The sequence below is a fragment of the Herpailurus yagouaroundi genome, unplaced genomic scaffold, assembly GCF_014898765.1.
Source record: "Herpailurus yagouaroundi ecotype Mexico unplaced genomic scaffold, PumYag 203, whole genome shotgun sequence".
Lineage (NCBI taxonomy): Eukaryota > Metazoa > Chordata > Mammalia > Carnivora > Felidae > Herpailurus > Herpailurus yagouaroundi.
Window position 1 is genome coordinate 14,517,699 of NW_024412434.1, and position 10,884 is coordinate 14,528,582.

At 45.6% G+C, this 10,884-nt stretch overlaps 1 long non-coding RNA gene across 1 annotated transcript; it reads left to right on the forward strand.

Moving 5' to 3' along the window:
* The first annotated feature begins 5,941 nt into the window (after positions 1 to 5,941).
* On the forward strand, positions 5,942 to 8,976 carry LOC121014737 (uncharacterized). Its single transcript, XR_005783401.1, has 2 exons — positions 5,942 to 8,264; positions 8,657 to 8,976. It is a non-coding gene; the product is annotated as an uncharacterized LOC121014737 (long non-coding RNA).
* Positions 8,977 to 10,884: the final 1,908 nt, after the last annotated feature.

The following is a 10,884-nucleotide window of genomic DNA, read 5'->3' on the forward strand; positions in this document are numbered from 1 at the left end:
AAATTACCTGCAAAAGAGGACTCCGTGAAGGTTCTGGAGCAGGCAAAATAGGCCTGGTTTTAGAAAGTGGAAGAAGAGACAGACTGTAGAAAGTACAGCCTAATAAATCTGACATTAATTCCTGGCGAAAGTCTCCTGTGGGTAAGCACAGGGATGGTCTGCGGGACTCAAAGGAAAGAGCCCTCATAGCTTCTGTATTAGTTTGCTAGGCCTGCTGTGCAAAGCCACCAGTCTGGGTGGCTTACCTAACAGAAAGAGGTGTACTGTCTGCCAGTTCTGGGGGCTAGAAGTCTGAAATTAAGGTGTCCACGGATTGGTTTTTTCTGGGGGCTCTCAGGCCTCCCTCCTTGGCTTGTAGATGGCCGCCTCCTCCCCGAGTCTTTTCACATCATTATCCCTCTGTGTGTCTCTCTATGTCCAAATTTCCCCTTTTTATGGGGACAGCGGTCATATTGGATGAGGGCCCACCCTCATGACCTCATTCTAACCCGATTCCCTCTGGAAAGACTCTGCCTCGACATAAAGTCACATTCTGAGGCACTGGGAGTTAAGCCTTCACCGAATCTTTTTTTTAGGGGGTGGGAACCCAGTTCGGCCAACCCGTAACAGGTTCACCAACAAAAGTCAAGCAAAGCAAGATCGGCCTCATTTTTCTGACGGTACAGAAGAAGGGAGATATATGCAGGGTGAAGTTTGAGTTTTTAAAAAGGCATTCAATGCTGGTAATCTTCATAAAGGAATTTCTAGTGGGTGTATTCTCTTTCCCTCTCGTCTGCAGGCACTTGGTTTAATCTGCATTTGAATTACGCTCTGTTTCTTCATTTGATGAGCATGCTCTCAAGACCTCACTATTGTTTTCAAGGTTTAATCATAATCGTGTCTTCCATCCAGGACCTTTACTTTGTGACATTATATGCATTGTAAGCTTCGGAAACAATTATGGAATTGTTCTCTGATGGATTGTCCCTGCTCATAAGAATGGTGTTAAAATATTTATTGGGAAATGAATTTCAGTTTCAAATGGAAAAGGCCAGAAGAAATATGGTTTAAAACTTCATAGAAAATGACACAGTTCTTATCACTTTACTTTTAAGAAGGGGAAAAAAAAAAAATCTCATGACTGTGACCTAGGCTGTAGAACAGCTACAAGACTCTGGTGTGGAGATTTACAATTGCAATCTTCCCGCAATTTAGGATTTATATTTCAATTTCAGAATTGAATTATTAATGTTACCATGAAACTTACTCAGATGGCTTTACTTTCTTTTATTATTTCATGAAGTAAGGAAGAATTTTATCTGGGTCTCAAGAGTTAGTTGAGTAGACTTACTTCTGCAGTGCTGGCATTTACATGGAAGTGTTGGGCTGCCCGAAGAAATGGTATATACTCGCGGTGCAGGTGGATCCTGTGATAAGGCTCGTGTTGGTCCTGGTTTGTTTTCAGTGGACACGCTCTCTGGTTAGCCTGTTCTCCCAGGTGAACTTTAATACCAGATAGAAATCTTACCCCAAAATAGCATTTCTCCTCCACCCTTGCACTCCTGCCCCGGACTTTGAAAACAAATCCCAAACACACGCCTCCTGTTTCCTCCTCACAATCAGATCTTAACTTCGAATGTCTCCTAGTACTGTTGATGTTTCTGTCTTGAATTAATTTTTTGATAACTCTTTGTCCATTTATACCTGGCTGCTTTTTGCACGGTGCTTATAGCACTCCTGGCAGGACGCCTGATGGAAATCTCTTTGGGCCTTATGAAAAGGACAAAACTACTTCTCCCCAGTTACACTAGCATGCCCCTCTTCCCTCCCCCCAGCCCCCCAATAAATCAATGACTCTAGATTTTTTTTCCCCCCTTCTAGTTTCTACTGGAGCTTTCTGTGTTTACCATTTGAGTGGCCAGAAATTCAGCCTTGGGGTATGATGGACATTCTTAACTTTTCTAATTCTTTTTTTTTTTTTTTTTTTTAAATGTTTATTCATTTTGGAGAGACAGAGACAGAGCGTGAGTGAGGGAGGGGCAGAGAGAGAGGGAGACACAGAATCCAAAGCAGGCTCCAGGGTCTGAGCCGTCAGCACAGAGCCTGACACGGGGCTCCAACTCACGGACTGTGAGATCACGACCTGAGCCGAAGTCGGACGCCCAACCGACTGACCCACCCAGGCGCCCCCATTCTTAACTTTTCTAAAAGCCTTTGATCTCAAATAGGATTTCTGCCTGAAACTGTAGGGCGGTTACCTACCTGACTTTTAAGAGACAGCAAAGGCCGGTTGTCAGGCCCACTCCACCTCTGTCCTCATGGTGCAGTGGGGCTTCATCTCTACGGAGGCACCATCTGTGAGAAGAAAAGGGGAAATAGTGTTTAGAAAGAACAGGGCACAGCCCTCCGTTTGTGGGAGCAGTAAGGGCCACCAGTGATGCCTCTCCAAGGGGCTCAGTCTGTTCTCATCTCTCTAGAACTGGGCAGCCTGCTGGTCTCTCGTCTTTTCAAATGTAACCATTGTCTGAGCTGGAACGAAGCCATGATTTCCTGGGTTTTGAGTGTGAGTTTAAATTTTCTTTTTAATGTTTATTCATTTTTTTTGAGAGAAAGAGCACAAGCAGGGGAGGGGCAGAGAGAGAGGGAGACACAGAATTGGGAGCAGGCGCCAGGCTCTGAGCCCTCCGCACGGAGCCCTACGTTGGGGCTTGAACCCAGGAATCTCAAGATCGTGACCCGAGCCGAAGTCGGATGCTTAACTGACTGAGCCACGAATTTTAAAGTTGAACCGCTAAATTTTTACAGGCAAGATTTCAGAAGTGCTTGTGTGCTGTTTTTCAAATTGGAATGCAGTTTCAAATTATTTTAGACTTTTCTGTGAGATTCAGGTTTTGAACGAGAGTTTGGGAGGGACATTATTATTATTATTATTTTTTCTGTCTGTTAGCTTTAAACTTCAAGTAAAAAAAATTCCTCATGGTGAACATATGAAAGAGACTCTTAGCTGTGAAGATTCGTTTTATGATGTTGTTGAGGGAAATGCACATGCATCGTCTCTTTAACATTTTGAATAATGTTGGGAGTTGTGCTATTTTTTTTTTTTGTACTTTTTTATATTGTGGATTTCTAAATGCACAGGTGCTATGAGACAGAGAGGAAAATTTTGTGCTATCGCTCATTTACATTAGGGCTCACTTTCTGAATTTGACTTCAGTGTTGCTTTAAAGAATATTTATGTTCTGTGTAGTATTAATAACATAAGGGCTTCTGAACTGGGAAATTGTTCTCTTCATCATTAAGTCAATGTTTAGTAAACATTTCTCAAAGTGCAACATTTCTGGAGCCCATATAGTCATGTATATGCTCATTGTGAATTTCCTATTTTGCCTGCTCCGTTTTATGTGGCCTTATTACATTATGCATCATTTAACAGATGTAAACGCAGCCCCGCATCTTACTTTTATGCTGCAAAAGACTTTTATTTTATTTCTGTGTATACTTACTTCAAGAAGTTCATTGGTAACGCGTTAGCCTCTGTAACCTTGCTGTATGGCGTAGTCATCAGGGAACCAAGATTTGAAGTCAGACGTTTCAATTTGAGCTCTGGACTCCATTGGAAAGTCACTTCATGTCTCCAACTTTAGTTTCCTAATCTGTAAAATGAGGGTGGTCATAACACTGTCCCCCCTGGAGTTGTTGAGAGGTTTACATGAGACCGTGCATGTAAAGTGCTTGACCCATTATCATTGCACATGTATGAGCTAGAAGATGTGCGGTGTGGGCTAAACAATTTGGGACTAGCCGACTGGAGATCTGGGATTCAAGGCCAGAGAAAATCCACAAAGGCTGGAAAGAGAGGTTGAAACCAAGGAGACCCAGGACTTTGGTTTTAAGTACCTAAGGTGGTGTTGCTTTTCCATTGGGGTTTTCTGTTGTTCATATTGGTACAAACAAGGAAATTGGTACAGACGTTCTCCCCCTGCCCCCCGCCCTGTGCCCCCCAAAGTCACGTTTTACTTTGGCAGAATACACAGGAAAAGGTTTGTGGTCATTGGTATTCTGGACTAGAACTTGATGCATCTATCTCTATATTTTCTCCAAACAGGAAGTTAAATTACTTCTGAGGTTCATGAGTTCGGGGTGGAGTTTGGGCCTGGAACCAAGTATGTTACCGGATGTTGGCTGGGTTAGTTAAATGTTTGGATGGAATGATGTGCTTTTCCTTCTCTCTTTTGTTCGGCTTTTTCTGTTCTCGATTAATGTTGGATGTTTGTTGCCAGTGGACCCCTCTGTCCTTATAGCCTGTGTCATGAGGTGTGGCCCCGGGGGCCTTGTGTGGCATTAGGGAGTGGGGGTGGGTTGATGCTTACTGGGTGCCACAGGAGTTGCTGGGATTAGTGGATTTTTTAAATGTTTATTTATTTGCTTTGAGAGAAAGAGAGCACAAGCAGGGGAGGGGCAGGGAGAGAGAGAAAGAGAGAGGGAGAATCCCAAGCAGGCTCCACAGTCAGCAGAGAGCCTGACATGGGGCTTGATCTCATGACTGTGAGATCATGACCTGAGCCGAAATCAAGAGTCGGACGCTTAACCCACTGAGCCACTGAGGCCCTCCGGGATTAGTGGAGTTTATTTCACTAAAAATTATTTTTTAATTTTTATTTAATTTGAAAGAGAGAGAGAGACAGGTAGAGAGACAGAGAGCGAGCAGGGGAGGGGCAGAGAGAGAGAGAGAGAGAGACAGAGACAGAGGGAGACACAGAATCCGAAGCAGGCTCCAGGCTCTGAGCTGTCAGCATAAAGCCTGACACAGGGCTCGAACCCATGAGCTGTGAGATCATGACCTGAGCTGAAGTCAGACGCTTAGCCTACTGAGCCACCCAGGCGCCCCAGTGGATTTTAAATATGACACTAGAGTCATAACCAGAAGCTTAGTTTATAACCAGAAGCTTGGCATTGGGGGTAGAGGATGGCCAGATGAAAGAGGGTCCATCCTGGATTGCAGTTGTAGGCTCCTTGGAAGCTGAGGGGGATGGAAGTAAAATTGGGCTTGACTTTGTCTGCGTTCCTGTCAAGCCCAGTAAGGCTCATCTCTGCTGTCCCATTCCGTGAATGGTAGAATTTCAGTCCCTTCTTTATTTATGCATTCAGTGGTGAAATTCACTTGTTTAGTTAATATTGATTGACTGCCTACCATGACCAGACATTGTCCTAAGTATTGGGGAATACTGCAGTGAACAAAGCAGACAAAAATCTCTGCCCGCATGGAGTTTCCATTTTTAGAGGGAAGAAGTGGACAATATACACAACAAAGCAATCAGTAACATTAGAAAGTGATAAGTACTACGGAGAAACATCAGGCAAAGAAGGGAGATAGAGTGTCAGAGGGTCAGGCGGGGGTTGGAGGGTGGCTTGCAACTTAGAATAAGCTGGCCAGAGAAATCGCGTTCTTACATTTGAGCAAAACTTGGGGGAGGTGAGAGAGCGAGCTCTGGGGAGACCCAGACCAAGGAAATAATACCAAGGACACACAGAGAACCCTGGGAGTGTAGGAGAGACAAGCGAGTTGGGGAGCTTGTGGCGAGCGCCAGCAGAGGTGACTGGGAGAGCTGGAGGGCAGCCAGCTAGTGGGGTGTGGGGAGTGGGGAGCAAGGGGGAGTGCCGATGGGGGGCGTGAAGGGCCTTTAGGCTATTATAGGGACCCTGGGATTGGGGTAGCGGTGATTGAGCAGGTGCTGCTGGGGGCACTGAGCCACAGGAGTGACATGATGTGTGATAGGTTTTTAACAGGATCACTCTGTCTGCTGTGAAAGTAATGTACCTACTCTAAGCCAAAAAAAGGCTTTTTGTATGTGTGTGTGTGTGTGCGTGTGTGCGTGTGTGCCAAAGGGACGGTCACATGGAGGGTGTGCTGATAGCATCCTTAGTGTAAAACGGGAGTATATTATCAAATCGAAGCCCGAGTCCTCGAGGGAGTTTTATCCCCCAGGTGTAGCTAGGACACGAGGGTCTGTGGAAAGGGGCAGTACAGGGGCTTTCCGTCATCATCGGTGACTGCGTTTGACTTAAGCAGGGTGGACACATTGCGCACGTTGTTTTATTTCCTGGAAGTAAGTTGGGCCTCGACTGCTTTGGAGGGGGTTTGGAAAAATCCTATAGACTGATGGAGTCTTGTGGATTTCCCGACAGACAACCCCATTCTTTCCCGTGCCCTCCCCCATTCCATCCTCCCCTTCCTGCCCTTCCGTGATGATCAGGGGTGAGGGCATTGCCCTAACAGACTGTATATTTCTGAGTGGTGGTCATTAATTTTCCTCGGCTTGGCTGAAGAAACCTTCCCGTCACCTCTTTTGAATGTCGAGCACCGCCTTGGCGTGAATGAGTTTGACAACAGAACCTTGTTCTGCAGCAAGAGGTTGGCTTGGTTCCACTTCCTATTAATTTTCTTGTACAATTAAGGCACCTAGGAAAATAGTTGAAGAAAGTTTCCATTTTGTGGGCTAATAATAAATGCCACAAGGTAGGTTGCCGGTATTTTGGCTTGGGTTGTGATTTTTGTACAGAAGGCGTACGAACGATGGTTACCATGAAGGTGAATTAGAAGCACATAATGACTTGTCTTTTGAACTTTGGAAATCCGGAAGTCGATTTACACAGATAATTGTTCTGAAGTTTTCACATCTCACTTTCGTATTTGCCCAACATCCTCGCCAGTTTCGCTTCTTGGAAGGGCAAATGTTTGGAGACACGTTGTATATTCTCCAGCGCTCAAGACTTGAGTTCCCTCCCCCCTCACAGTCTGTAATTGTGCAGGTTTGTGGATGGAGCCAGTCTGCGGGGACTCAGCCCATCCTTTCAGTTTTAATTAGTTGTGAAATATTAGCAGGAAGGCAAAGTTATTTTACGTTGAAGTGACTTTTTTGGGAAGTGGCAAATTAAATTTTATGGTAACAGCTGTTCGGAGTGGAATTTGTCAGAAAGTTGATGAGAAGTGAATGCTTCCAATACTCAGATATAAATCCTCAGCTTAAAAAAGGTACAAGCTGCGAATAAATGAGGGTGTTGAAATACAGAAAAATGTTTTTGTAAATACATGTTTTAAAACCTAAGCACTGTGTTTTTTTACATTACAGCCTAAGTCTTTCAAAAACAATGATTGCTCTGATTTTGCAATGGGAGTCTTTGTTTAGTTTAGAAGCCAATAATGACATGCTAAAAAAGAAAACATAGCCTAGTAGGGAAGCTCCCTAATGGTGAGCATACTGGAGAAAGAAAGGAACAGGACCTTCGTACATGCTGTTCCTCTTCCTGGAGTACCGCCTTCCTCACCCCTACCTCCCATGGACGTAACTTTGCCTCCTTGATGACTTTCCCTCACTTGCCCGACCTCAGCTCTCAACAGGGATGTCTTCCTGACTTGGCTAGTTCTTTCTACTGTAAACTCCTACAAGCCTTATACAGTTCCTCTTAGCACTTACTTTATATTTACTTGAATAATTCTTTATTCTTCGAACTCCCTGAGATAAGACAGAGTTTCCTTATTATCTTCTGTTATTATCGTGTCATTGCTGCCTTCGTACAATGCCTGGCACACCGATAACTGTTTGTTCAGTGAAGGAGTCCATAAATGAATAGAGTTTGGGAGGCTAGAGGAAGGCTGGTCCAAAGATTTCGGCCCATGGCCTCAAGTCCAAATGCCTTTGGGGCTGGGCAGCCAAAGTAAATGAGCGGAGTAGACTTTTGAAGCAATGGGACGTGCTGGGCAAACCAGATAGAATGTCTGGGGCGGGGCCCTGCTGAGTGGATGCTGTCTTACCTCCTTCAGTGGCGACTCCTTCTTTCTACCACAGGGATGTGGGCTTGGATGGTGGCAAATTTGAAGGACTCCCCAGGCAGATGGGCTGGAGTGGGTGGACTTAAATAGTAGAGAGAACTGGGGAGGAAGGATACTGGAGGGCATGGAATGCCAGGAAGGTTTCTGAGCGGAGGCGAAAGATTGTCAGATCAGGAAGTGTTTAGGAAGGAAATTTTGACAGCGTGGGAAGCCTTCAAGTGGATCTGGAGACTTGTGGGTTCGCAGGCTAACGTAATAGTCCACACCGGAGCTAAGTGAGCCAGGGCCCTGGGAGAAGTGTGGTGGTGGAACCAATAATTTACTGTCTGGCAATATTTTTGCAAATACAGAGACAGACACGTATCAGAAGGATAGATTTCTGAAAATTCTGCTACTCTTCATCAAAGCCTTTCTGGAAACAACAGAAATGGCCACTGGAAAAGGAAATCATGAGGTAAGGTCAGGTTGCTGTGGCTTGAGGATTGAGTGGGAGGTGAGAAAGGAACACCAGTGAGGGGAGACTCCTCTTTCGAGAAGTTTTTCAAAATAGGAAGAAAAGAAACGAGAGCAGAGGCCGGGGCAGAGGAAACTACCAGAAAGATCCAAGGGCATGGATTTACTGTGCCAGTGAGGGTCCCTTCTTGGGAGATCATGAGAGCACAGCAGAGTGGGTGAAGGTGTCCAGCATCTGAGGTGGAGATGGCCAGTGGACGGAGAGGTCTTGCCCTGGGCCGAGGAGGCGGACGCCCAAAGAGGAGAGAGCGTGAGGTTGGGGTTTTGCTTTGGGGGGGAGATGTGTGTTGGACGTAGTGCTGAAAGGCACTTCCATTTCCGCTCTTGTCACAGATTTTATTAGCAGGTGCTAAAGAAATATTCTTGGAAAGATTGAGGAGAAGCATCCCTTGCTTTCTCTTCTGACTTGAAAGCTCACCAGACGCCTCAGACGCCTCCTGAAACCTTGAATAAAAGCAGCCTCAAAACTATGCCATGGAGGATGTTTTGGACCCGCGGACGTCCAGAAGCCACTGCTGTTCTGTGTGCGATCCTGCTTTGTGTAAAAGTCCCAGGCCTGTGTCCCAGAACTTTGGTACTCAGCTGCACCTGACGTGGGTCTGAAAATAATAGGTTGGTAATAAAGTAGAGTAAAATATTATGGAGCCACTGCAGACATTCAGTAATGCCCTTGGAATTGGGGAATGCCTGAAGTTTGCTAGCGCTTTGTCAGTTAAAACATTTTTTCACTTTACCAGGCCCTTGCTATTTTTCCATCACGCCAAGGTCTTTTCAGACTTTCTCGTAATAAGTCAACAAATCTATTTCAAAAAGTGTTTGTTACTAAGCAACGGTTACTAAGAGCGCCTGTAATTAAGATGAAAGTTCCAAGGTAACTCTGCCCAAACACAGCCCTGTTTTTCAGCATTTTCTGATAAAGCGAGTGTAGGGCGAATACAAGTGAAAGAGGACCGGTTCAATGACAGCGCCGTGCCCGACATTTCGGAATGCGTTGGCTGTCCCCTGGCTTATCTGGGACAGAGTGTTTGTGTTTTGCAAATCAGCCGGTAATTTTTCCCCATGTGCCTGCCATGCGTGTTCCTGGTGTGAACAGGTGACTGCCCGGTGGAGGCAGGGCCCCCGCAAGGCTGTGGCTCGGTGGCCACGTGGTACCAGGCTCATGGCCCCTGCCGTGCGCACCGGGAAGAGGGAGGAGCACGGCGAGCGCCACGTGAACTCAGCTGCCTCCGCAGCTATGACTGACCTAGATTACACAGCAAAGCAGGCGTGTTCTGCACTTTGTTTAACAGCGCACAGTGTCCTTTTCTCTTGGTGATTTGTAAAGGAAGGCTCAGATGAATTTTTTTCCTATTCATCGCGCCTGGCTCATAGCAGGCACTTCACAAATGCTGCTCTCTCCCTTCCCGCTCCATTCTGTTCCAGGGGCCAGGGGTGGAGGGTAGGGTTTCCATGACGACCTGTTGTTGAATGACCTCTTTTTAGACCTGTCGTTAGATGCCCAGTGGGCCCCAGTAGAGGTCTAGAGAGCCAAGCCTCACCTAATGGAAGGCTTTGCGGTAAAAGAGGAATCAGTCTGTCCCAGTCAACAAGCCATTGCTGAGTGACCCCCCAGCTGCCTACAGACTTCGTGACCCCCTGAGGGTCTGCTTGCTGGCTGGCAGTCACTGTGAGCAGGGTGAGTGTCGGCCACCAAAGAGCGCTGGCCAGTAAATACCTCACGTTTATGATCTTGGGTAAGTCATCACCACCCAAGTTTCCTCCTTACATCGGGGACGGTAACATCTGCCTGGCTCGTATGGTAGGGTTGTGATGAGAATTAGATGAGATAGGGTATGTAAAAGTGCTAGGTAAAGCTGTATGTGTATTCATTCATTCATTCAAAAGATATTTACTAAGTGACTCCTACGTGCCAGGCACTTCCCGTTTTATAATGTATTCCATGTCAGAAAAAAGAAATAGATCTACTTAATTTTTTAAAAAGGTTTATTTATTTTAAAAGAGAGAGAGAGAGAGAGCATGCATGGCAGAGAGAGACGGGAGGAGAGAGAGAGAATCCCAAGCAGGCTCTGTACCATCAACACAGAGCCCGATGCAGGGCTTGAACTCAAGAACCATGAGAACATGACCTGAGCTGAAATCAAGAGTCGGACACTCAACCACCTGAGCCATCCAGGGGCCCCTACTTATTCTTTTTATTGTCCCTTGAATATACCATAGTTTAGGGATATCAAGTAATTTATTTAACCACCCTCCAATTAAGTGAACAGTGTTGCCCGAACATCTTTATACATATATTTTTGGCGTATGTGAGAACATGCCTTTGGGAGGGGATTGTAAGAGATCTTGCCAGATTAAAAGCAGGCATATTTAATTCTTTGTTGGATACCACGAAATTCCCCCCAAAAATAATGACAACCTTCCCACTGAAATATATGTAATACCCATCTTCCTATACCCTTGCTAATACAATCTTTTACATTTTGCCAATCTGTTGGATGAGAAATAATATCTGAAGGTTGTGTTATTTTCACATCCTTGCTTTATTAAGGAGCGGCTTTTCG